This window comes from Tarenaya hassleriana, unplaced genomic scaffold (assembly GCF_000463585.1).
Source record: "Tarenaya hassleriana unplaced genomic scaffold, ASM46358v1 Cleome3, whole genome shotgun sequence".
Classification (NCBI taxonomy): Eukaryota; Viridiplantae; Streptophyta; class Magnoliopsida; order Brassicales; family Cleomaceae; genus Tarenaya; species Tarenaya hassleriana.
In genome coordinates this window covers 8643462-8649461 of record NW_010966177.1, presented here as the reverse complement: position 1 = coordinate 8649461, position 6000 = coordinate 8643462, and positions in this window count along the sequence as shown.

Here is a 6000-nt window from a genome sequence, read left to right as displayed (position 1 = left end):
TGGGTTGGCTCCGCGGGCCAGAAAAATATTTATTTTTTTAAAATTTTAAAATTTTTATATATTTTTATATATACAAATGTATTTTTATTACATATTTGGTTTATTTTGTTTAAAATTTTAATTTTTTATTATATTTTAGATATTTTAAAAATATTTTAAATATTAAAATTATTTTAAAATATTTTTTAGTATTAAAATTTTATTTTTAAAATTTATACATTTAGCTCGCGAGTTAAAACGATCTGGGTTGGGCTGACCTATTTTTGGCTCGCTAAAAAATGGGTTAGGCTGGACTGGACTGAAAATTTTCCAGATCGGGACGGTCCGGGCTGGCTGAGCCGAGCTGGGCTAGCCCGTTTTACACCCCTACCATTCACTTCTAACCGCACCTATCCGTAATTGCTGCCAACAACAACTTATCAACCAGTCAGTACTAATCATTCATAATCACTATTAAACGCTTTGAAAATGATGTCATCCACAATCGAAACTGTTACGGTACAACCAGTCGAAGTCTTAGCCAAATATGCATAAATACTTGTTGTTGATATTTAGTTGTTTCAATGTTAATTTTAATATTTAATCTATTGGTTTGTTAATTTAAAATTAATTAGCGGCAGTATATATCATGGGTTATACTTATATTACTATTATGCTTGTCATTATACTATAATTATATCATTAGAAGGGTAAAATGACAATCACATTATATTTTTACATTTAAACAAAAAAATCTTTATCCCGAAAGACATTAGACATATTTTTTATTTTCTTATCATATAGTTAATTTCCTTCGGAGCATTTGTTTCCTCAAATTTTACTTAATTGATAATAATAATGATAAAATCCTTTTCTCCATTGTAGTTTGGCTCAAGAATTTTGATAATTTATGATATTATGGAAATATATTAGTCTTAAAAACTATTTTATATTGAATTTTTATCATTATTATTAATATTGTTGGTGATAATATGAATATCCACTCGTTCCGATTTCAAGGGCCACAAGTTTAACGTAAATTTATTGCTTTTTTACTTTATTTTCCAACTTCTCTCCTTTTACACCTCGCATTAACTTCATCGAATTATATAAGTTACCCGTTTTATCAAATATTCAAATCGATACAAACCCCATCTTACAATATCTCCAAATTGCCTCCATAAATTAATTCCATAAAGTTACTACCGTACAAATTAATATTGAATCATCAGAAGTTTAAAATCTTGCGGTAATAATTTTTGAACTCGATTATTTACCTACGTGAGTAATAATCTCAATTTCAACGAGAAAACCATAAAACTATTTAAGTGTTATTTAAATCAATTCAATGAAATCAACTCTATATATGGAGCACATAATTATTCAATCTTTTTCTTTGTCAGAATTTTCTCGCCGTCAAGCTTGGTGTGTAGAAAAATGAAAACAAAGTTTCTTATTTACAGGATTGAAAATTATGCTAACATCAAAGCCATAAATATTTATGTTTTGAAATTGTGTAGGTTTGAAGAATTTATAAAATTTACATAAAATATCTTCATTCAATGAAAAACAAAAACTCCAACAACTAATACAATTTTTTTATAAAAAAGGAAAATTTTCAAAAAAAAATACTCAACTTTCAAATTTTGACAAAAAACACTGAACTTTTTATTTTATCAAATAAATATTAAACTTTTTAAGTTTTACAAAATAAACACTTAAATCTTCTATGATTGTCAAAATAAACAAAATAACTGACGTGACACAATGAGATGCAAACATGTCAGATTATTTTATTTAGTTTTGTTTGACAATCGAAAAAAGTTTATGTATTTTTTTTATCACTAAAAAAATTCGGTGTTTTTTTATAATCGCAGTAAAGTTCATGTATTTTTTGGATCAATTAAAAAGTTTAGTATTTTTTTAGATTTGTTTAAAAATTTTCATGTTTATTTGACAAAAAATAAAATTCAGTGTTTTTTATCAAAAGAGAAAATTCCAAAAAAAACAGTCAACTTTTAAATTTTGACAAAAAAATACTAAACTTTTTATTTTATCAAATAAACATTAAACTTTTTAAATTTGTCAAAACAAACACTTAACTCTTCTACAGTTGTCAAAATAAATAAAATGATTGACGTGTCACAAGGAGATGCGAATACGTCAGATTATTTTACTCAGTTTTTTTTTTACAATCGAAGAAAGTTCATGTATTTTTTTAATCACTAAAAAATTCAATGTTTTTTTATAATCGTAAAAAAGTTCATGTATTTTTTGGATCACTTAAAAATTTCAGTATTTTTTTAGATTCATTTAAAAAGTTTAATATTTATTTGATAAAAAATAAACTTCAATGTTTTTTTGGAAATTTTTTCTTATCAAAATTAAAAAGTTTAGTATTTTTTTTTGAAATTTTCCCTAAAAAAATTTTCGGGCGTGACAACTGGAAAGAGACATGACCTTAGAGCTTTGCTCGTTTGTCATGATGTTTCATGTCTCTTTCATAGTTCTTCCGTTTATTTTATTACTTACTTCTTGTAGTAACACATTTAGATTCTTTCGTTAATCAATAACGTTTTCGTATATATGTATTTCCTGAATTATAAATTGATTCTACAATCTTCGAGACGTAAATAATTACTTTTAAACTTTAGCCTATAACGTTTTTTTTCCAATGTCTGTAATATATTCACGGGTAAAATGGTTTTTATAAGATTCGGTCATATAATCTATACGAAAACACAGACACATGCAAATATCCACATCACCTCGATCATGTAATGTACATGACTTTTAATTGGGAAATATATATGTTTCTTGTGTGTGTGTGTATACGTGTGTATATATATATATAAGAATATATATTTATATTAAAAAAAGGTACATATGAAAGGATACATGCGTACGTACATGATAAGAATGCCACCTCTGAAGGAGGCGACCCCCCGACGAGGGATCATGCCCCATTCATGACCGACCATTGTTTTGCTAACGACAAATGCATGATTCCGTACTCTATTATGCATAATTTTGGATCTTATCCTCTCAATTTTTAGATTGAAAAAATAATTTCCTGACACATTTTCACTATATAATAAAAGGAAAATCCATTATCCTTACGAATGGATCGTGGTTTTACATTCGTTTCCCATCAAATAAACGAGAAGAAAACTTACGCTGCCTATTCACGTGATCTGTCCTTCAAGTCACGTGACATCGTCTTCATTTTACGCGTCGCCCCTTTTTACTTTCCAGTTCGAAGAGTTGATGCCATAATAATTAAATATAGTAAAAAAAATTACAAAATAAAATATCTGGCGGGCCGTACGAAACTCCACGTGTTGTAAAGCTTCTGGGCTTTGACCATCGACGTGTCCTTGTCTTTCATGAGAACTCTCGTCGCGATCTCGACACGTGGTGAGATCTGCGTGGCCTGAACCGGATGTAACGGGGTCAGCCAATCGGGTCGGATTCGGGTACGGTTGAAATTTGGTGCTAATTTACCCTTTTTCACGTGGAATGTTTCTCTTAGTATAAATTCAAAAAGGAATTTAGAAGATAAAAGAAGTGAGAGAGATAGTTTTGAAAATATAACTATATAAATTTGAATTGCATATATGACTGAAGAAATACGTATATACGTTGCCAAATAGACGTTCTGTTTATGAATTTTCAAAAGTGATACAGATAGAAGGTGTATATATATATATATATATATATATATATGACTGAAGAAAATATGTACATGCGTTGCCAAGTAGATGTTCTGTTTCTAAATTTTTATAATAAATATGGACAAACATTTTAAGGAACCGTTGGTATATAAAATCGATTTCACAGTTTTAATTTATAATTATCTTTTTAAAAATATTAATACTCTTCATATATATAACTTAAATCAGTAGAGTTATTTTTTTAAGTATTGTATAAGTTTATGGATAATCGTAACTAACTTTTATTGTATTTTTACAACTAGGATTGGATAGTAAATAAAAATAAAATAATTAGTAATTTTTTTTTACCTGGTCAACCTAGTAAAGTTGGTTAAAATGTGGGGAAACAAAAACTAAAAAATATCATTGAAAGAAGTATATAGTCGTTCTGAGGTGGACGTTTAAGGTACTCAATTCGAGTTCGGTTGATGAATTATTTGGTTTAGTTTTTTCGATTCTATAAAAATATATATCAATCGGTTATTATATTATATTTGATTCGATCTGATTTTGATTTGGTTCGATTTCAGTTTTTATTAAAATAAATTAATTTTTTTTATAAAAAAGTCAGTTTTTTTTTTTATTTTTTAAATTCGGTTTGATTTTATTCTCTAAAAAAATTTCGTTCGAGAGTTTTAGATTGTTCGATTAAAAAATAGTAATGAATTTTTTGTTTCGATATGCTCGATTCCGAAAAACCGAACATAAACATATCCCTAAGTGTCGTAATAATCCAATAATGACTTTTGGAGAAAATTCTCAATTTTATACAAAGTAAAGAAGGAACTACCTGACAAGGATGTGAACCAATTCGACACATTCTCCCATTTTTCTTTGTTAACCAATACACACACAATGGCGGATCTAGAAAATTTTTTCACCGGGGGCAATACGACAATAGTAATATATATAATATACAAAATTAATAAAAATATATCGTCTAAAGAATATTTATATCGGATAACTGAATTCTACGTTTTTTTATTTTTTAAATATATTTCTATAATTTAATTTCTAATTATTTTAAATATATTTTTGATAAAATAAATCAGACAATTATTTATTCCCCCTTATGACCTAAGCCAGTGGCGGATCCAGAAAATTTTTTCACCGGGGGCAATACGATAATAGTAATATATATAATATACAAAATTAATAAAAATATATCGTCTAAAGAATATTTATATCGGATAACTGAATTTTACGTTTTTTATTTTTTAAATATATTTATGTAATTCAATTTCTAATTATTTTAAATATATTTTTGATAAAATAAATCAGATAATTTATAAAAAATTATGTATTATCGTTAAAATTTTACCACAATATTAAGATATTATTACCAAATTATTTTAAAATAAATTTATCGATTTTTCTGATAAATCAAATAAAAAATTAAATAAATATATAAATATATATAGATAAATTGATAAATATAATAAATACATAAAATCAAATAAAAAATAATAGAAATTGTTTAAAATAACAATCATAATTTTTAAATATGTTTAAATTTTTTTATTTTTAGTTTTATTTTGATTATTATTCAATTGATAATGATTTTTTGTTTGATCAAAGATAAAAATAACAACTTAAAAAATGGAAAACAAAAAAAAAGGAAAAAAATACGGAACATAAGATTTGATTTGTTAAATCAGGTAAAATACAGAAAAACGGTGGGGTCCACACAAAATTTAAGTGGGGGCATTAAGGGTGTTTTTTTCAGAATTTTTCTTAAATTCTATAAATTATTTATAAAAAAAAATTAGTGAGGCTAGTGCCCCGACTAATTCTCAAGTGGATCCGCATCTGCACACACATATATATGTATGTATATATATTCAGATCACCATTCTTGGGATTGAGAAAGATACTGTGGACTGACCGACTGAAATTGAACGTCAGTTGAGAAATTAAATTTATATTTCAACATTTATTTCTACCTCAAATTTATAATATTCGTATACAAATTTTAAATATTTGAAAATAGGATCTATTTAGCTAAATTAAATTAAATCGAATTAAAATTAACACTATTTTAAAAAGCGGATGATATAATATTTTGTAATCGATTGAATCGGTTTTGGATGAAGTACAAAAAAATTACACGTGAATAAAAAAAATCTAATGAAACTTTGTAATTAAGAAATTATTCCATTCACGTTTTTTTTAACCAAGGATTGGACGTGAAAATATAAAATTAAAATATTATAGGTGTTCACTTCCACGCGAATCCATACTATTTGTCCGTATATAAAAGCGTGAACCGCCAAAAATTGATGCCACTAGAGTAGTGGCAACGCATATT